Source organism: Cavia porcellus, unplaced genomic scaffold, assembly GCF_034190915.1.
Source record: "Cavia porcellus strain 051 isolate PalLab524CR breed Dunkin Hartley unplaced genomic scaffold, mCavPor4.1 scaffold_5, whole genome shotgun sequence".
NCBI classification, from domain to species: Eukaryota; Metazoa; Chordata; class Mammalia; order Rodentia; family Caviidae; genus Cavia; species Cavia porcellus.
This window is the reverse complement of record NW_026947488.1, coordinates 79,493,353-79,515,995: the sequence shown is the minus strand read 5'-3', so window position 1 is coordinate 79,515,995 and position 22,643 is coordinate 79,493,353. Positions and strand designations below refer to the sequence as shown.

Sequence of the window (22,643 nt, the reverse complement as noted above, 5' to 3'; positions counted from 1 at the left end):
TAAATGAAATGTAATGTGAGACCCTAATCTAACATTACACTGGATGGGCCCATACAGTGAGGGGGCCATGATGAAGATACAACAGAAAGGTGGCTATAATTGCAAGTTAAGGAGAAAGGTCGAGGGAGAAACCAAACCTGCCAGCACCTTGGTCCTGAGCTTCCAAACTGAAGCACTATAAGAAAATATATGTCTGCTGTTCAAATAAACAAGTCTGTCATATTTTTGTTATAGCAACCCTAGAAAACTCCTACAGATCCAAATGATTTAAGAGGGGTCCAGCAAAGTCATTGAATAATCACAGATAGCCATATACATCTTAATATTTTCCCACTACGTGGGACCATAAGATCAATGTTGACCTAAAGACTGTGAGCAGAAATACTTGTGTTACTTCTAGGTGAAACCATAGATTAGTTAGGTGTAAGTTTCAAGATCCATCTCTTTGAGTTGGGTCAGCAAAGCCCAGAGTTCAGATGGTGAAGCATAAGAGCTCTGAGATAGTTACTCTTGAGGATTGCAGAACTTACACCGGGCATCATGCAAGTGAAAAATAGAACTCTCTGGGTCAATGGTTAATTTGTTAACATAACATAGTTCACTGGTCACTTGACTATAACAAAATTTGGTTTTGGGGGAAGAAAGATGCTAAAATATGCTCACAAAAGCTAAAATGTGTCACTGGCTGTTCATTCAGGTAGTGGTAGGCGAGGAAATTGTTATTGGAGGCTGAAATGTTATGCAGCATCAAAATATGTTACTATTATTACCTTTGGTAATATATAATTCTAACAGGTATAAGGAAGTGGCTGGAAAAGGGAAAATTATTTGTGTGTGCTGGGTGCTATTGGTTATGTTTAGTAACGTAACAAGAAGAGAGATGGTTGGGCAGATGTGTTGATGCACTTCTATAATCCTAGCTATAATCCTAACTGGGAGGTTAAGGAAGGAAGATCACAAGTTTGAGGCTAGTCTTGGCAACTTAAGAAAAACCTTCAAAATAAATAAGTAAATAAAATGGCCTGGAAGGTGTAGTTCAGTGATAGAGCACTCCGGGAATTAACCCTCAGTTTTAAGAAAAACAGATGTGAACTGAGTAAAGCGTTCTGTTAAATAAAGCGAGCCCATAACCTTGCAGTTTGTGAAAGGATAACTTCTTTGTGATCTTAAAGACAAGAGGAAATTAAACAAGGAATTTAGAAATAGATACTTTGGAAACTTCTCAGGTAACTAAAAACTAACAGGAAGAGACTAGATTGACATTTGGATCTTTCCATTGTTGACTCGTAGCTTCAAGTTGGAAGCTGCTAGACTAAAAAAAGACTGAATAAATAAAGAGACTAAACAGTGACTTCATGTTAATAGACTGATGACATCATAAACATATGTGAAGGGATAGTTTCTGGATATTGCATTTAAAACAAGCAGGCAAATGTAAAATCCAACAAATTATTTAGAAAGCTATCCTACCAGTGTAACATACATCTGGTTAAAAAAGAAAAAGGCAGTGACTACTGTGGATCTAACAGTATCTTGATAGCTTAGTATAAATGACTTTTCCCCCTCACTTACCCCTGACTTGACACACATTCAGCGGCTCTCGGAGCAGCAGCCCCCGTGTGTCCACAGCGGTGCAAACTGCTTCTTCTTGTCATGCTTTCCCTTCCCATGTGGGTGGGTTCAAAAATCACCACACTGGGTACAGATGAAGCTGGAAGTTCTCTCAGGATTTAAATGCTTTAGAAGTAACACAGGACATTTCTGGGTATGATAGGGGATGATGTGTTATGGTTTTGTTTTCTTTACAGTTCCTTGATTCCTAGTGATTACCAGTCACATTTACTGACCATTTGAATTTCTCCTTCTGGATATTTGCTTCCCTTGTTTTTTATGCACTGTGGGTCAAACTCAGGGCCTCATACATGCTAGATGAGCACTGCTGGATGAGCTACAGCCGCAGCCTATTCATTCCTTTGGCTCATTTTTTCCCTTGACTTTTTGGGTTATACTCACTGAATTATATACAGACTACAACTATTATATACAGGCTACAAATATTTCATTTCCTGATGGATTTTTTTTAACAATTTTGTTGTCACAATTTTTAAAAGTACTGAAGTTTTACTTTTCCATGTTGTTCAAATAAATTAATCTTTTGCACTATGAACATCTTAAAAACTTTTCTAAGTGTTCTTTTTGTATAAAAAACATTTTTTGTTAGGCTAGCCATGGGACAATAATGTCACAGAGTAGCAATAATAACAGGCAGATTGCCTTGTTCCTGATTTTATTGGAATATTTTTAACATTTCATCATAGAACAGTGTATTTAGTAAAGGGTTGATTTGTATTAGCTGAAATTCTAGGTACATAAACTATAGATAGTCATTACTATTTATTATTTGGCAAACCACTCAAACCCTCTATTCCAAGTTTCCCTACTTGTAAATAAAAGATTAAAGTTGGATAATTTAGAAAGCTTTTCCAGCACAGTAAGTCTTTACATTCCAAGATAAATTTTTAAAGCGTCTCATGTCATTTTTTTCCATCTAACTGAACAACAGTGTCAATTGTGAAATAAAACACATAAGCACAAAGACAAGCTAACCATAAGCAGAAGGGAGCCCCGGTCGTCTCAGTAACTCAGAGACAGCTACATAACATAGTCTGAAGCAAAATACAGTCTAATTTTGGGAGATTTTTGTAACTTTATGAATTGTTTGGCAACTTTTAGTAGAGGAAAAAAAAATGAAATTGGAGGAAATGAAAATGGAGCAGTGATTGGAAAATCACTAGTGAATATGGCAATATACCAGGTCCAGAAGCCAATTGTAATCTAGTCTGTTTTGGAATAAAAACAAGTTTTATTGCTGATATAATTTTTTCCCATCCAGTGGGATTGAAATTCAGTGTTTGGGAGGTACAGTAAGAGTGAATAGTGAATGTGGGAATAAATGATTAATTCTCTACTTCCATAAACAAGATACAAGAAGCAAAGAGAAGAGACACATGCTCATTGGGATAAGCAGTTGAAATTGCTTAAGAATGAAAATTGAGAAGGAGCCAGAAACTATGCTGAGTGAAGAGCAAAGATCGCAAGAAATTGGCAGGCAGTCATGATGGATAAAGCCAGAAAGGAACACACAAAGGGCTTGAAATGAGTCCGACTTTATAAAAGGAGTTCTAGCAGAGGGGAGAAGAAAGCATAAATAGAAGTGCCCATTGGAGTCAGGGAGAGCTAGAAGAATAAGGCAAAGCTCCAAAACACAGCTTCACCAGTACAAGTGTAAATCTAGTGCCACCTCAAGAAAAAGAGTAGGTTAGCAGAATTCCAGAGAGTAGATTGTGGATGAGAAATGGTCCCCAAATCCAAACTCTGTCATCTGATGTTGCATGTCATCACGTGGACTCGGAAGGCAGGGGCAATGTGGGTGGCATTACAGAGAGCAAAACCACCTCCTTAACCAGTTGGCAAAGGCTACGATGGAAGGCAGGACACGGTGGGGAGAGAGGCAAAAAGAACTCTCACCGCGTCATTTGTGGAGATGGAGCAAGATCACAAATGGAAGCCCACATACCGCATGTCTGAATATTTTAAAAGTTTAAAGTATCGAATTACTAAATAATGTATTCTACACATCTATTTTGACAGAAGACTTAAAAATATAAAGAGCCAGGTTTGTATTCAGAATGCTTGCATTTTGGGGAGTTAGCCAGGTTATTATGGTTGTATTTGGAAGTTTACTCATGGTCAAGAGTCTTGGCTTCTATCCCTCCCTTTCCCAGCCCTTCTCTTCATTTCTTCCTCTGTCCTGCACAGTGAGAATCTGGATCACTGAGTGCCAGTACCCTACCTTGCTTGTGTGCTTAAACTTCTACTCCACACGCCTCTCAAGCACTGTGTGCAGACAACCATTGCCTTTTGTATAATCCTCAGGCCCAGGAGTTGCTTGGGAAGGAAGAATAGACCTGGGGAAAGGGATGTGCCATCCTTAGAAATGTGTTTGAGGTGTTTGTGCTCAGGTCCTAAGCATTCTAAGTCTGGGGTGTGAGCAGGTGGAGTCCTTCTGGCCCTGCTGGAGCCTCATCCCTTGGAGTGGAGTTGATTTCTAGAAGGCAGAATAGATGTTCTAGAGCATGGAGGTCAGGGAGGAATCCCCTCTTCCCAGTTCAAAGGGTAGGTCTCATTTCTAAATATTATAAAATAAAATAAGATATTTTTGTACCTTCAGAAAAAAGGTATTTTCTGCAAAAGTGATACTGTTCTATAGCAAGCACAGATACTTCATTGACTCTCATCTTTTCTTACCAATTTTGGCTGGTGTGGGAGTCCCTGGGCTTTCTCTCTGGGTGTTTCTGTACTGTCACATTCAGCATTGTGTCCAGAGATGAGGAGCAAAATATTGGCACGTTACCCATGTCGTCAAAGAAGAACTTGCATGTTCTCTGACACATAGGGAATCTAGATAGAAACATTCCAGTATAACTTATAAAATTCTCATAAAGATATAACAACATGTATGTTATCATTTTCATTAGGTAAATGCCCATTTGTTTAATTTCTTTGAAGTCTTGGCTCATTCTTATTAATTTTTACTTCTCTATTCTCCTTTGAGGATGTTCTTATTTCTGAAACATTTCTCAGCTCAAGTTGAAGAGATGGGTTCTGGATACTGTGTGCCATGAAGATTTTTTTTTCTATTAGCTGGTCAAGAAGGGCAGTTATGCACAGACATTTGTCCTTCAGCAACCAGAATGTGATTTTGGTATGAGGGTAAGACTATTTGAATCATCTGAAGAGTTTATTGGATGTGTGTGTCTTCCCAAACTATGAACTGACATTAAACTGAGTGTTTTGGTCATTTACACTTTTTCTAGAAAGCTTAAACCTAGGATACTAGTGGCCCTTAGAATATGATTAATATTCATTCAATTAATTCATATGTGTTTTAGTACTTTGCAGGGGAATGTGAAATATAGGATGAAAAAGGGATGCCTCTGACTGGCAGAGTTATATTTTAAACTTCTCGAAAAAGTGAGCTTTTCATGTTCGGACACTCTCAGAGTTGAAATACTTTGAACTAGTTTTTAGCTAGTCCCTGTTTAAATTTAGACCCATGAAGCATGAGGGCAGAGGTAACCTGGCTAAAACTACAACATTCCTGCACAAATCAGATGGCATGGGTCTCCACTGGGGAGGTCCACAAAAATAAAATAAATAAATAAGGGGGGACCATTTCGGTGTTGCCCAAGATTTCACATCTCCAGTATCATAGACATTTAAAGCTGAATATTCCTTTTTTGAGGGAGTTGTTCTATGCATTGTGAGAAATTTAGCAGCATCCCTGAAATCTTTGTTTTCTAGAAGCCTTTATGCTTCACCTTGCTTCCTTAGTTGAAATCACAGAAAATGTCTCCAAACATTACTAAGTATGAACAGGGTGGGTGGTGGGGGAGGAGAGGGAATGTCAAAATTAGTCTTGATTGAGAATTTTCTAGTAGCTGGCTAATTTACTATTCTCTTCTATGCATTTCAGGCAGGAAAGTAGTTAGAGAAACCTATAGAAAAAGAGATGGAAATTGTTTTTGGCTTCTGAAACAATAACAAGGGAAGGGCAGAGAAAAGAAAGGAAGAAAAATGAGCACTTACTGAAATTGGTGTGCAAAAGATGTATTCTATGTGTGCTTTTATTTGAATTTGGATTTCTCAAGCTGAAAGTGAGGGTAGGGCTGCACTAAACTGGAAGATAAACATTATAGACTCGATTTTACTTTATTGTAAATACTTAAAAACCTTATTTTTTTGATTTAAATGATATGCATAAGTAATAGAATATAATGTATGCATAAGTAATAGAATATAAAGTATGCATTAATATAGAAGCTCAAGTAAAACAGCTGCAAAAATGTTTTTCACATGTTGGTTACTGATGACTAGCTCTGCTCCAGAGTCTCGCCAGGCAAGGATGCATTTCCAACAGCTCTTGGGTTCATTGGTGGAAGCAGCTGGGAAGTATGTGGGATGTTAAGCAGCATACTTCCCTATGAATAAAGTGGGTGTATAATTGTTGTCCTACTTAATTTTAGTAAAGAGAATAAAACTCAGGTTGAGTAACTTATTGAAGCCATCCAGTTCTCCTACAACCACAGTTTGAATTCTTAAAATCTTTTTTCAAACTTCATGTCATTTTCAAACATCATGTCCTTTTAATATTTTCTGATATGTTAATAGACAGGGTTACCTCCGGGCAAAGTTTGGAGAATGGTGAAACTTTATCTTTTCTCTCTTATTTCTGGGCTTTTTTTCCTTCTCTCCTTTTAGTCCTCTTCCCAGAACCTCACCCAGTGCTCTTGCTCTGTTCAGACGTGAATGCCCAGCAGCATCCTTGTTATCATCCTATGGCTGTTTATTACCTGCAAGACAGAGCTGATAATTCAGTGTGTAGGAGCTCTGTGCGGTGGTGGCATGGAGGTGATGGTAGTAATAAGTGTAGGAATTTCCTTTAAATCACACTCTCAGCTTGATCTACTCAGTGGGAGCAAACAGAACACAAAGGTTGCAACCAGACCATCTATCTGGGAGGCCCTGAAGACTTTAATTCTGGGCCTCTGATGCCTAGAGGGTTCTACCCTCTAGTTTGGTAGAGCAGATCAAATTGTCTTTAATTTTCTGGAAACTTTCAGATGAGAAAAAACAAAAGAAAGCGTCTTAGTCACACACTCTCCTTCCTCATAGGACTCTCACCATATTTTATGTTTGTTTCCTTGCTCAGCACTGTGCTTATCACTGTTTGAGAACGAGGGAGACCCAGCTGTTAGGTTTTTTTGTACCAGAGATAAAACTCAGGACCTTGTTCTTGTAGGCAAACACTCATGCCACTGAGCTATATTCCCAACCCTCTGGTAAGGTCTCAACACAGCATTTCAGTCTGTGCTGTAGCCCCTTCCCTTAGCTAACTCCAGAAATGTATAACTTGATTATGTCAAAATAACATTAATTTCAGTCATTTAAGTAATCATGTGTCATTTATTCCAGATTGTTGTGTAATATGACAGTGATTTTGCATATATTTAAATACGTATCACACTGGCTTCATGGAAGATTTAACCCAACATTAACACTGAATTATGCTTGGGATTCCTAGACTTTTTGGTTTGTTCCTTATATGATATTATGATTATTTCATAGCTTAATAATTTAAAATGTTGTTGTTGGAGAAAAAACCCCACTATTTCTTTTTTCCAACCTCGATAGAACTATGAAACTGATAGGTATATCTATAATTGCTATCTTTAGGGTCTCTACATTTTTGATTTCACAGTTCAGTATATTTTTCTCTTTAAGTGTTGGGTATGAAACTCAGGGGTTACTTATATTATACAAGTGCTCTACTATGGAGCCACACACTAGAAACCTAGTTCTTTTTGATGCATTTAAAAATAGTCTCTTTTGATTTGTTCTTTAAAATGTTTATGTATTTGTCTTATTGAATGACTCCTATATTTTTCTATTCACTACAACTCTTCACTTATGTGTAATATTGTATGAATAACTGTCCTTCATTTTTTTCCCATGGGAATAAAACCTTAAAAATTTACACCAGGCCATTTGCGGACTGAGGGTACAGAGAACAGAGCCATACCAGCAAGCAAATTCAGTCTGGAAACCAGCAACATGTGTGGGCTGCCACTGGACTGAAACAGACAGATTTCAGCCCTTTCTGGTGAGCCAAACAAGAAGTACTAATCACATCCCCTCTTTAAGACCCCTGTTATTGACCACTTTATCTGGAGAAACACAGGCTATGATAGCTATGGAGGTGAAATGCAATTGGATGCCTGTGGTACTTTGGTGTTTCACTGACATGGCAGGTCTAGGACCAGTGGTCTGATCATAGGTGTAGAGGATAGTGGCATGCAGTGTGACATCTAGGGGTGATCTCTTTCTGAGGGTTGCAGCCATTGTTAATTCCCTATGGTCTTGTTTTGGAAGTCCTATATCATTTCCATTGTTTTTTTGGATTGGGTTTTATTCTCTTGTGTTTAGTATGATTATATCAAATCTGATGGCAGGAGCAGCTACATCAAAGATAGCAAAATATACTATGGTAACAATTTTGGATTTAGTATAGGCTGGATTTGAAGTTATTTATTGCATTAATTATTATTATTTTGTTTTTATTGTTTCTATTCTATTCTGTTCTGTTTGATTTTTACTATGTCAGAAATTATTTGCAGCTATTTTGAAGACATCAAAATGCTTTATGGTAATTATTATTGATTTTGTAATGTTTTGAAGTCCTGTATTTTTTGTACTGGTTTGTTTTGATTGGTTTAATTCTATTTTATCCTCTTTAAAATAAAAAGAATTCGCATCAAATATTACAGTGACTGTAGGTCAAGCTGTTTTTAAAACTTCTTTAAATGTTTGTACATTGCACTTTTTTTTCCCTTTTTCTTCTTTTTTTATCAGTACTGGGGATCGAACTCACAACTGCCTGCTTGCAAGGCAGGTGCTTATGCCACTGAGCTAAATCCCCAGCCCCACTGCACTTACTTTTTAAACTTTAAACATTTCATTACATTTATTTTCAGAAAATAATCTTTCACAGTGAACTGTTTCATGAATATATGTTAATTTTTACAGTTCTTCCAGCATATTAATTACCCCCATGATGCTTATCTCTACCAAACACTCATGTTTTAAGACTTTGGTCATTTACTTAGAGTGCACAACCACAGGTTTAACATCTTGTAATGCTTATATGGTAAAAAGCAACAAATAAATAGACCTGTTCCAAAAAAAAAAAAATTTAAGAGGACAGGAAATATTTCAATATGTATGTTAATTTGTTTTGCTTACAGTTTATCATAGTTTGTTGACAATTTGCAGTAATATCTCTTTGATTCTTTTCAGTAAGAAACATTTTGGCTTATGTCTTGTACAGAGTAACTACTTTGAAGATAATGTTACCCAGTGCATTGACTATTGTTATTCTCTTGTTATTTTACTATCAATTATTTTTCCATATAAATGATAAGGTTTCGCCTTTCCTCCACACACTCAGGGCCAGCCGACAGAACCAGAAGGCCTGCCTTTGCCTGCTGGGTGCCGTCACTGGATGGCCACTTCCTCTGCATGCCCAACATGGGCAGAGAGAACCAGAGGAACCTGTCTCTGCCTGTTGGGAGCCGCTGCCGGAAGGTCCTTTCCTCCACATGCCCAGCTCAGGCTGAAGGAGACAAACAGATTCACCTATGCCTGCTGTGCACCATCACCTAAAGGCCACGTCCTACAGGCTGTCAATGTGGGCAGAGAAAACCAGCAGATCTACCTTCACCTTCAGGGAGCTGCCACCAGAAGGCTCCTTCCTGCAGGCAGCCAGCAGGAGCAGGGCCACACAGCCAGGTAAGCCCTGGGCATCTGTAGGCCATCATTTGAGGCCCTTGGTTTCTTCAGACAACCATCATTTACTAGCAGAGCCAGACAAACACATTCCTATGTGGCTGCCACCATTGTGGGAGTCTCAGTGTAGACACACAGGCAGAGAGAAGCAGCCTCACTTCCATGCATCCTGGATCATCAGAGAAGTCACAGTGAAGCTGCATAGCTCTGAAGCCTGCTCCATGCCCTGTAAATCTGGAATTAGAGGAACCCAAGCAGCTATCCTATCCCCCTACCCTGCCTAGGGGCAGCCAACGTGGGAAGTACCTGGGACTCTACAACCAGCTTGTTGGGACAAACTCAGGAGAATGTCAAGATGAAGGAGCAAAAGGCAAACTGAGGCCTCTAGCCCACACACAGTAAGTCTGGGAGATACAATCATGGAAGAAAATGAAAGTCACACAATTGAAATCTCTGAGAGGACAGCAACTGAAGTAAGGAAACAACTTCATGAGATTGTAAAAGCAGTCAAATCAGAAATAATGTCTCAGGTAAAAGAAATCACAAACATGCTGAAAGAATTATTCAGCAGTTCTAAAGAAGACAAACAATAAGAGAAGCATAGCAAAATGATGGAAAGCTTGAATGAATGTAGAAAGGAATTACAATGCATGAAACAGGTTTCAAAAAGAGATGCAGGAAATTAAAAATTCAGTTGAAAGCTGGAAGACTGCTTTAAAGAGACTGAAGATAGACTAATGAAACTTGAAGACAGGATTGCCGCTAGTGATCATGAAAGGGAAGATCTCTTAAAAATAACATGGAATCAGGAAATAACAACTCTGGCTACAAGATGAGGCAAAGAAGCATAATTTAAGAGTGATAGGTATTGGTGAAGAAGCAGGGGTCAACACAAATAATATTAAAAAGATATTCACAGAAGTAGTTAGGATATTCACAGAAGAAAACTTCCTACACATGGGAAATGGATCTGGCATGCAGCTAAGTGAGGCATATAAGACTCCAACTAGCCACGACTAAAGTAAATCTACACCCAGACATATGATAATCAAGATCCCAGAAATTCAGCACAAGAACAGAATATTAAAAGCTGTTGGAGAGAAAAGATAGATCACCTATAAAGGAAAACCAATCAGAATCACAGCAGACTTGTCACCACAAACCAGAAAGGCAAGAAGAATTTGGAGTGAAGTGTTTCAAACCCTGAAAGAAAACAACTTCCAGATTGAGCTACCCAGAAAAACTATCTTTCAAAATTGATGGAAAAATAAAATACTTCCATGATAAAAAACAATTGAAGGAATTCATGACTACCAAACCAAACCTATAGAGAGTGCTAAAGAATATTCTCTTTATCCTATAGAGAGATAAAGATGACCATGGTTCCAGGAACAGCAGCAGAGGAGGATCACCAAACAAGACAGGCAATTAAATGGAGGGAAGAAGTGGAGGGTCAACAACAGGAAGGTAGCAGGCAGAGGCAAACCAACGTATGCTGGCTGTATACATTAATGTAGATGGTCTCATGTCAGTAATAAAAAGAAACACAGGGAGAGTGGATCAAGAAACAAGATCCATTGATATGCTGTATACAAGAAACACATCTAACTGTAAAGAAAATTCATAGTCTGAAAATCAAAGGAGAGACAATAACATCAGCTACAGAATGGATAAGAAAGATATGGTATTTTCATGCAGTGGAAAACTACCCAGCTATGAAGTAGAATAATCTCAAGGCTCCTGAAGGTGGATAGACACAACTGGAGATCATGTTCGTGGCCGAAACTGTTCGAACTCATATGTGTGAACTCTAGCATAAGCAACAGAAGGAGTTAATGGGATCCAAAACAAAATATTTAATGTAAGAGCAAAGGGGAGGAAACACCTGGGAGGGAAAGGTGGAAACTACTGTCAACTCCTTATTGTCTTGTCTTGAACTCTTGCATTGTTCATACAATTTTGTTAAGGTTTGGCTTTGTTCTGTCTTATTTTGTTAGATTTTCTGCTGTCAGATGGTAGGGATAGCTATTTTGAGTATAATGGGATGTTTTATGGTAATCATAATTTCCTACTATATTACTTTGAAGTCTTGTAATGTTTTCATTCATTGGCTTGATGGGTTTTATTCTGTTTTGTTTGATTTTATTATGTGTGATGGTATGAACAGCTATTTTGAAGAAAACAAGACATTATGGTAGCCATTGCTGATTTACTATATCTTGTTTTGAAGTCCTATCATGCTTTTGTTCTTCTATTTTGATTGGTTGTATTCTGTTATTTGATTTTATTATGTGAAATGGTATAAACACATTTTTGAGGAAAATGATATATTATGGTAGCCATTGTTCATTTTCTGTTATTTGGTTTTGAAGTCCTTTAATATTTCATTCTTTTGAATGGTTTGATACTGTTTTGTTATGTTTGCCATTATTGTGTGTGAAAGTATGCTCAACTATGTTGAAGAAAAGAGACATTATGGTAGCTCTTGTTGATGACTGGTTGTTGTGAAGTGCTGTGTTGCTTGCATTGTTCTGTTCTGATTTGCTTTGTTCTGTTCTCTATTGTTTTATTCTCTATAAAATAAAAAAATTTTAAAAGACAAGGTTTTTTAAAAAGGGCTGGAGATAAAACAGTGTGAAGACTCTGGATTCAAACCTTAGTGATGGAAAAAAAAAAAGCAAGCAGTGAAGCTTGGTGTACCTGAGTGGCAGAATAAATACAGGCCTAACACGTTGGGTTAAAGAAATCACCTGGCCAAACAGGAAACAACGCAGCACTACAAAAATTCTTATTCTCTGTGGATCAGTAGATAGTCTCTCCATTTCATAATATTCAAAAATATCACGGGCCCAGGTCTCAGCCTTGTGCTTTATTTTTCATGTTCTGTTTCTTTAATTTGATTTTATTTATCTTTCTAAAGATGCTTCACATTGGATTATGGAAGTCAGGAGGCATGGAAAATATGTTCAACTATACTAGTGTTTGCCTGAGAAAGGCCATAGTTGGAGGAGTGCTGTGTGGAGACATGAGGAGGAAATAGCTGCTGCTCTCTATTTTTTCCACACAGTGCTGTAATCACATTCCGGAGTGCCTTACCAAACAATTGTGAAAGGCAGGGAACACAGGTGCCACCCATGTATTATCTCTGCCACATAAAGAATGACAAACTTTTAGTTACAGTTCAACCTCAGATTTCTTAAAGACAAAAGAGGGGAGATAGAGTGGAAGAAAAAATTGCACCAAAGTTTTACCATTGTGGGAAGCAAATTTTACAATTAAAAATATTTCCCTTTAAATTAAATTACTGAGCTGGACTTTGCACCTGTCTCTCTTAACTACTGAGACAAATCCCACATGAAGATAACATGACTGATGGCTTAAGTGTTTATCCATCATGGCCCACAAGTGGGGATTAAAACAGCCACTTCCTGTCAGGTTTGCTTGCCAAGTTTCAGGCAGATTTTTAAAAAAGAGTAGATTTGAGGACTGTTCATGATTTTGGTTGCAATGATCAAATTTGCCACTAGACCGAGCTGTTTGTCTTATTTTTAGCCATTGCATAGTTTAGGATTTACAAGAGAACTACAGCCAGTGACAAAGAAAATAGTAAATATCTTTTATGAACCAACGCCTTAAAAAAATACACTTAGTGCTGGTTGTACATATTTCCTGGTTGATCAGTATCATTGTCACTTTGGAAGCTGCCACTCAATTCTCAGTTTTTAACTCAGAGCTAGGAAGATTTCAAGGGCTAATAAGAAATAATCAGAAAGTAATATGAAATTTGCTTGTTCTTTTATATTACAGTAACCAAAGTCAGAGTGACATTTTAAGTCCGAAAGTTTTTTGAAAACTTATTGGTAATTTATTTTTTCTTCTGTCTAAAAACAGCCTATTGTATAAGACTAAAATTTGAAATAAAATGTATGCTATTATATATGCTGTATGTTTTATTTGTACAGAATTTTTTATATAGATGAAGAAATGTTGAATTTTAAATTACTCCCATTCACACCAAATTCATCCTGAGCTTAATTCAGGAAGCCGTGAATCTGTATCATTGTTTAAAACTTAGAATTTAGGAGGAAGGTTCTGGGCAGAGAATATAGTGACAGTTTCTTAATCTCTACACACTTTAATTGCTTTTACTCTTCAAGGTGCACAGCTCTGGAGTTCCCCAAATACATAGTTGCCCTTCAAATTTTGTTTCTACACAATCAGTATCAGAATTTCCTGGGAACTTCAGAATAATGCAAATGGTTAGGCTTCACTCTAGAGCATTTGAGTCAGAAACTCTGGGAATAAAATGCCTTAATCTGTGTTTCAATAGTGTTTCAGCTGATTCTAAAGCAGGTAACATTTGAAATTTGCTGATACGTCTTTCAAAGGAAAACAAGACATCGAATTAGTGGAAAAGAAACCAATTTCTTTTGGATGAATGTAAAAAAATCAATATATATGGCAATAAGAAATATTAAAAAATGTTGCTGTAAATAATGATCTCTAAGAGATAAAATAATGGTAGAAAGGGTATGATACAACTGGAATTTATGTTAAATAAATTAGTTTAATATGTTAAACAATTAGTTAAAGCATCTTGATGCAAAAAAGAGAAAATAACAAATCTAAGATAAAATTGTTTATTTTGAACCAACACGAATGGGCATGACTCAGAAACAAACACAATCTCAAGTTAAAAACAGGACCTCTGGAAGGACATGGTTCCCTAAGGATGTGGATCTGTGAAGAGCATGGTTCTTACTACAAAGAGATTATACAAGTCTTTATGATCTCAAATGGAAAAAAGAAGGGTCATCAAATAGGTGAACTATAAAATAGTAACTAAATCTTCCACAAAACACATATCATCTCATTTATCTAATAGAGGCTAGAAATCCATTAAACCCAATGCTTGTTTTAAGATTTTATCCAATAGTCACACACACACAAAATGCTAAGCTAGATGCAGAAACAAACAATAAATGACTTTCAAAGGAGCCTAAAATAACCTAATGCAAATTAGATTTTTTAATTTATAAAACTACCTCTCAACACCATCATAATGTTCCAATTAGTAAAACTTCTTTAAGTTCTTTAAATACAAATTTGGTTTATTTAGAGAAATTTCATGTCACAAATATTTAAAATTTTATATAAGTTTAGCTAATTAAAATATAAATTCAGGGGCTGAGGATTTAGCTCAGCAGCATAAGCACCTGCCTTGCAAGCAGGTAGTCGTGAGTTCGATCCCTGGTACCAATTAAAAAAAATATATATATAAATTCAACAGGAAGAGCTGATTTCTAGGTAAAAGTACCTAGAAAGAAAAAAATTCAAAGAAGTGAGGAGGAAAAACTAGATAAAAAACTAAAAAGATTAATAAAAGACTTCCAAGATCTGCATAGGATTTTCATAGAGATACAGGGTACATTATCCAATAAAAAATAGAAAATATTTCTCAGAGTACAAATCCCTCGATTGAAATAGCCTACCTTCAGTCCCCAGCCATGCAAAAGGCCCACAGCAAGGCACATTATGTGAAAGTGCGTAACACTTGGTAAAAGAGAAGATTCTAAAAGTTGTAAAATCTAAATGTCTCATAAAAAGGAAAAGGGAAATCACCATGAGACCTGAATCCTCACTAGTAACACTGCAAGTTAAAAAACAATTCAAATATAGAAGTGAAAATAAATTTTAAAATAGTATATTCAGTACATCAAAAATATAGAAAATTTGACATTTGGATTGTATTTTTCTTATGATACAACTAAAATATATACTTTCGTTTATTTATTTATTTTTTTGCTGTTGGTAGATAAGTAGGTCTTGGGTTTCTTTTGCAAACAACCTGTTCTATCTACCTTTTCATTTAGGAGGCTAAATGCAGAGTCAGCTTGACTTCAAGGACACTGTTTTCTCAGTCTTCAGAAGATATATACTTTTAAATCAAGAAACAGGAAGGCAAGGCATTAGGAAACCCTGGCTCAACACAAGACAGAAAGAAACGAAGTTCTAGGGTAAAAATTGTGCAGCAAGCCAGGAAGCCACCTGTTAGGCCACTGATGCCGAAAAATGGAATTGGGTCTTCTGGGGAAAAAATTGGAACTGTTTGATAATCCCATATGGTTGATTCCTTGGAAAATATCATTAGCAAGCAATTGATCATAGTAAACTAAGTAAATTTAAAACAAGACAAATTATACGTAAGGAAACATAATCCACATAGTACAGTGATTAACTCAGCAATGAACATGTATCGTAACATATAAATACAATCATACACTTCCATTTTAAACAAAGACTGAAAAAAAAGATGACCGCCAGATTTTACTGCATAGAAAATACCAGAATCAAGCTGGCGTTCCTTACTCTAGTGAAGCTGACATATCAGGATTAGCAGTTACACAGTTTTTAAATTCTGAATGTTGTTCCATCAGAGACAAGTTCGTATTTTGCTTTTAGGGGAACTTACAATTTTCCTAATAGCTCTGACTTACATAAAAGTGCCATGCTCATAATATTACACTCTTGGCACCCAGTAAGGGGAACCTTAAAATGATCATAAATGGAACTGACAGTCTTCTCTATAAAACCTGTCCTCAACTTTTTATGGCCTGTCTCAATAATCAGAGCCCCATCTCATCAACTGGTCAGGCTACCGATAGGAGATTTTTCCTGTTAGTTAATTTGAGATACATTGAATGCGTGTTATATCCCAGTCACTCTTTTAGAAGCTAAGGATTCTGTGATAAGCAGAAGAAGACAAAAATTCCTGCCTTCCGTGAGTAGTGGGGGATAGACAATGACCAAAATAATAATCATATATTGTAATTAAAAAAATAATAGAAATTAAGGGGAAAACTTGGGAGTATCCTGTCAGAGTACTCAAAGAAATTGAAGGGAAATATCAAGAGAGCCCTTTCTCAAAAGGTGCTATATAAATAAAACTTGACAAGTTAGGTATCAGAACGTATCACTACCTGGGCAAAGTATAAAGCAGAAGCAAATGCTCAAAAGAAAGAATATGCCTGAACAACTGCGAGACACCAGGAGAGTACTTTGAGTGAAGAAGAGCAGGCTTGTAAGGGCAGTTGTGCAGAGTGAAGGAGTGGGTAGGGGGTGCTATAGATTTCATGAGACCTTGTAACCTGTATTATGGTTTATATCTAGATGTCCCCCCAAAGGCTCAGGTGCTCATAGGTGGGGAGTTTTGAAGGTGGCTGAACTAGGATGTGTTAGTGGGTACTAAGGGTGTGATAGGATCAAGGGCGTGGATAATGGCAGCCTCACCCTGGGTGTGACTGGCACCAATCAGTAGGGTTGCCCTGGATGGGATATAAAGGGACAGAAAGAAGGCAGGCTTGCTGCTCACTGCCTTCTGCCTGGCATTCCATGAGCTGTTTCTCCTCTGTGCTGTCCTGTTTTGGAGCCAGCTGACTGTGGTCTGAAACCTCTACGCACTGCTAAATAGATTTTTCTCCCTTAACCTGTGAATGGAGGATATGTTGTCTCACCAGTAAGAAAAGTAACTAAGATACTTTGTAAAGATCGAAACCTTGACATGCACTCTGAAAGCTCAAGCTTTCATTGTGAGTGAGGTGAGGTCCATTGCAGGGTTTTGAGCTGACTCATTTGAAAATGATTAGTTGCCATTTTTCCCAACCCTCAACCAATGAGCCTGACCTTTCAGCTCTATTCTTTCTGTCTCTCACATTTGTCTCAACTTTCTTCCTCTGTGGCTACCACACACTAGGTTAGAAAGCCTTAGTTTCTTATCTGAGTTATTTTAATAGCTTTTTAGTGGGTTTTCCTGTTTCCTCTTTGCTCCCTTCAAGTTCATGTCTATAATGTCACCACGGTAACCACTCTAAATATTTGACAGATTTATGTCCCTACTTTAAGTCATCAATAGCCTCCTTTTTTAACACTAAGAATAAATTTTAGAAACTTCAGTATGATTTTCCATGATTTGTTACTCTTTTTACTAGTTTATGTATAACCCAGTCCTCCTTTTTCACGTGATCTATCCTGGTTGTACTGAATTTACATTTTAGTTTGCTGTTGAATCTTCAAGGTTCAAGTACTCTCGGAAACCTTGCCTGAATTTTAAATCTGGATTGACTGAATTCAATTACATCTTTTCTACTCTTGTACCACTCTCTGTTCCCTGACACTGAACTTGTCATCCCATATACCAGTTGTTTCATTATGTTCCCACTCTTCTGTTAGGTTTGGTGAAGATGATCTGACTTGTACCTTGTATGCTCAATACTGCGCCATCTATGATGCTTTGAAGGTGACTAAAATAAATGAGATAAATGATAAAACTATTCTATAAATACCAGTAATTTGAGGATATTAATGAATTCCTTTTTGTCAGAGCCTGGAGACATTCAAATATTTGTTGAATACTTGAAAGATGAAATAAGAAAAGAAACACTTTTTGTTTTCTTCTCTCCATCCTATTTTTATTTGTTTATTTTTATATGTTTTTATTAGTATATGAAGCACTATCTACTAGAGAAATGCAAATTAAAATATTGCTGAGTCTCCATCTTACTCCACAGAGAATAATTATTATCAAGAAATCAAATAATAAGAAATGCCGATGAGGTTGTGTATGTGGGGGAAAGGAATCCTTCTTCATTGTTAGTAGAAGTGTAAACTAATGTAACCTCAAAAGATCTAAAACTAGAAATTCAATTTGACCCAACTCTTCCCCTTCTAGGTATCTTCCTAAAAGAGTTAAGGTCATTGTAGTACAGTGATACATGCACACTATTTATAGCAGTATAATTTATAAAGCTAAATCTTGGAAACAGCCTGTGTGTCCACTAACAGATGACTGAATAAATAAAGAAAAGACATTTTAATTTTTTGTAATTGGTTTATTCATTCTGATTTTCTAAATGCTTATCCATAATGGTGATTTGCAGCTACTCATTGGTCTCATTGTATGAAGACCAGGTACTGGTTTATGCTGTGTAACTCATGTGGATCTACTCTGACTTCAGCCCTGGAAGCAGATATATATGAATAGCACTGATTTACACCAGTTTTGAACAACAGATTAACTCTAGAACGCCAAGATAGCAGTGATATAAGTGATGACTAGCAGGATTGGTGACATTAGTGGATGCAAATAGTTTCCACAGCCAGAGAAGAAGTTCCATACTGGGTCATTTGTTTTTTTTAAACTTATTTTGATACTGGGAACTCAGGACCTTGGGCTTGCCAGGCAGGCACTTATGTCACTGAGATATATCCTCAGCCCCATTCTGGGTTCCAATTACAGTAATATTACAAGTTTTTAAATTTGTAGGCAACAGAAGCCTCAGTAGTGAGTGGAGACAGATTGAGTCATGAGCTCATCTGAGACACACCTCAGATCTTCTAGAAAAAGTAGGTAGTTTTGGAAACTTGAGGATCCCCAGTTATAAACAGATGAGCATATTTTATTTCTATCTTTATCAGTAACTAGACAGATCAATGTTAATACATCACAGTTGTGTTTTCGGAATCTAGAGAAATGTTTGTTCGATCATTTTACATATAGCACCTACTGGACTCTTCTCTAAATCATTAGACAATTTGTAAGTAAAGCAAACTAAACTTACTAGAGCTCACAAGAGTTAGGGAGATTATTGCCTTGATAGTTCTTGCAGTGTCTCAAAAGGAAGAAGTCAGATATAGTATAAATGTACGGTTTTGCAATCTGAAATCAAGTGGCTCGAGGAGAGTCTTTCAAGGTGAGGAACTCTTTTGGATTGGGCAAAGTTTCGGACCTGACAGTTTAGAGTTGGTGGACTCTGTGAAACGAGGCACTTGAAACAAGCCTACATAAGTAAAGTTGGTGTGATAAGCAAGTATTTGCCCAGGTGAGCCAATTCTTGCCTTTGATAATTGATCTGTGAGAATCTCTGAAGCAAACATCAAGAAATTTTTAAAAAATTGGTTTACAGCTTTATCTTTCCCAGGCAAAGTTTCCTGGAACAAATAACTAATAGATGTTGACATAGCTGGTTTGCATTCAAAACAAGTTATGACAACACAGGTGGTCTCAGAAATGTTTTCATTCTTGGACTTCTTGAGACATTTATGTGTCTTGCTGGTGTCTAAGAACCTATTTTGAAAAGGAGACAAAATAGGGGGTAAAGTATGAGGACAGAGGAAAAGCTGTGTGGAAAGGGAATGATGGATGGCACTGAGAAAGTTAAGGGGATAAAGTAAAATTTTGTACAATATTGTTTGAGGCCAAGCTTTAGCCAACAGAAGGATCAAACACATTTTATCTTCTCTTCTAGAAATAGCACCTGTAAAAATGCAGCACTGCTTTCAACTATGGTAATTAAAATTGAAGTCTCCTTCCTCACTCCAACCTATGGATGCATTTTGGGGGACGCTGTTGGACTGCGTGGTGCTTTCCCACGTCTCCGTCTCTCACTGTCCAGGCCCTTTTTCATTATGATGATATGTCAAAAGATGCAGTGGGGAAATGATAGTGACCTACTATGACAACTATGTCTATCAAAATACCTATAGATAGTTCTCTGCCCAGTGCTCTGAAACATCCTCATCCCCTAATTTACCAGGGCTGAATTTATAGTGCCGGTGGACACATACAAGACGCAAAGTTGTAACAGTGAATAATCCAAACTCTGGTGGGGGAAGGAGTTTGTTATGAATCCTGCCCTTTAAATATTTTATCTTTGTGATTTTAGGTAAGTTGTTAACTCAGTTGAAAACTCAATTTTTTTCATATACAGTGTACATCTCAGTCTCATTATTTCACATATAAAACGAGATAATAGCCACTTGGTAAAACTGTAGAAAATGATAACTACTACATTAAACCTTCAGTCTAGTTCATATTGTGTGCTCAGTAAATGTCAGCCCTTATTATTATGGTTATTAGGCAGCCATATGTGTTTTGCTGTTCATTTGAAGATGAAAGACAGAGAAACATAGAGTGATAAATAAGTCGGGAGGGACCACTGAGTAGTTCCAATCCAGCACCTTTATTTTACAAGAGAAGAAACTGAAGATGAGTGGGAACAAATGAGTGAAGGAGCCGGTTAGGAAATTGAAGCGAGATGTTTCCATTGCTTGACCTGCTTGCCAAGGTTGCCTGTGGGGAACAGCTGTGGGCAGGGCGCCTGTAGGCTTTTGATGATAACTCCTCAAAGAGAGCTTTTGTTTATCGCTGTGGAGGGCTAAAACTCTGCTGTAATTTGCAGTATTTGCAGTAGAGAATAGGAAGTGGTCAGAGATAATTTTGTCTCTTGGATTCTGGATCCTACATTTTTCTGGCAGTTTCATCACTTGGCAATAACTGATATCTCTAGAGTTCAAAGTAAATATTTAAGGTTGATAAAGCCTGCAACAATGCCGTGCTCCGCTGTGACCACATTCTTTCCCTACTCAGCAACTACTCCCAGAAACTTCTCTTGCCAACAAAATACCAACTAATGTTAAAATAAAAATAAACTGTTGCAAATATTGAAAATCTATCTTTTAAAGGGATTTCCAAAATGAATGACTGGAAAACCTAGAAAGTAGTTTTACTGCGCAGTAAAACTAACCTTTAAGAAATTATTTTTAGTTCTGAATCAATAAGATTTATAGAGCATTTGCTTTGTATAAGACATTGTATTTGCTTTAAAGAAACTTTTTTTTTTTTTTTGCTTTTGAAGTGCTGACAATGTAATAGGAAAGATGAAACAAAAGTAAGTTTATGAGAAATGAAATAACAAAGTGCAACTTACATAACATCTGAAGATGAATGCCAGAGCACATCAGCAGGCAGAGCCGGGGAAGTTGCCAGATGAATGGTGCTGTAGCCCTTTGGTCCAACGTGCGTTTTCTCTCCTTTCAGTTTGTGGTTTAATCTTTCCCTGCCAATCTTGGGGAGAAGGGAGCTAATAAATCAAGGTAAGCTGGATTTCTGTAGTCCAGGAATGATCTTGGGCACCAGATCATGCCTGGGATGGCTTCCAGAGTGACCCGGTGTTGAAAAAATATTGTAGCTGATAAAAACATTTATCCTGTTGGCCCAGCTGGCTGCTGTTCCTCGCTGAGCAATGAGTCTCTAGCCTTGCAGTCAACTGTTATGCTTTTAGCTCCTCAGTGTTTTTGAAATAGCTTCTTCTACTGTATGAGTTCCTGAGTCTTGATGTATATGGTAGTGGTAGATGGAAGGAAGGGCAGGACACTTTCAGTGAGTGTCACTGATGAGAAGAGAGGATGTGACATTCATGAGGGACCTGGGAAGAGGATGAAGATGAGCAGAGTACTAGGACTTCATTTTGTGATATGCCATGATTTCTCTTAAACACTACTGGACCTTCTTCCATAGGCTGTAAAATACAGCTTGTTCATGAATTCTGAGGATTTAATGCTTTGCTAAATGGAGAGCCAGTGCAGTAGGGTTGGGAAAAAAATGTCTAATTCTTAAGCCAAAAATAGTAACAGATCATGACAAAATAAAACTACAGAGGCAAATGTAGCTAAGATAATATTTCTACCTGAGAGTAGCTTAGGGGTTTTCCTCTAAGTGGGCTTGAAGTTTCTAATTCTTATCTTGGCTCTATGATAATGCAGGATTTTTCTTCTGTGTTTGATATTTTAATGGTAAATAAATTAATTCTTTAGTCTACCAAGATTCAGTTAATCTAGTCTATGCTTTATTCATTAAGCAAGATAGGGTATTTGGAAATCATGCTGCCCTCAATACACAGTTCTTATTAATATTTGAACCTACATATGGTGTTTGTAAAGAGCTCTGAGGCTCTAGTGAATATAATTTTGCAAAATCACTTCACAGGTAAAACAGCTGTATTCCTTGACTAAGTAATGTGGATTAAATTCTGTGTTGACACACACACACATTCTTCCTAGTATTGGTGAGAAACACCAACATTTTGGGCTAGAATTTGGTCCAGTTTATATTCCAGAAATTTTATTGTTGGCAAATGTGATGAAGAACTGGAAATAAAAAGATAGAGAGCTTAGCAAAATCTGTTTTCCTCCTTTTCTTCTAAATGCATTTTCTTTTGCTAAACCAAGCTCTCTTTAAATTGTAGAAAAGGAAAATAAATTTTATTAATGTGGTTTTAGAGGAGGAAGTAGATTTATCTGTGCTTGTGGAATTAAAATATTTCCTACCTTGATTTTTCACAGTAAACTAGAAATTCTTATATTTGAATATCTGGCGAGCTATAGAATAAAACACTACATTT

At 37.0% G+C, this 22,643-nt stretch overlaps 1 long non-coding RNA gene and 1 other non-coding gene across 2 annotated transcripts in view; both read right to left on the bottom strand.

The window, feature by feature from the left end:
* Window positions 1-21,519, bottom strand: part of LOC134476123 (uncharacterized) — a 36,140-nt gene extending 14,621 nt beyond the window's left edge. The window contains exon 1 of the long non-coding RNA XR_010047630.1: window positions 21,171-21,519. This is a non-coding gene — a long non-coding RNA (uncharacterized LOC134476123). The remainder of the gene's footprint in view (window positions 1-21,170) is intronic.
* On the bottom strand, window positions 15,209-15,333 carry LOC111753483 (small Cajal body-specific RNA 15). The gene has a single exon (XR_002788273.1). It is a non-coding gene; the product is annotated as a small Cajal body-specific RNA 15 (non-coding RNA).
* Window positions 21,520-22,643: the final 1,124 nt, after the last annotated feature.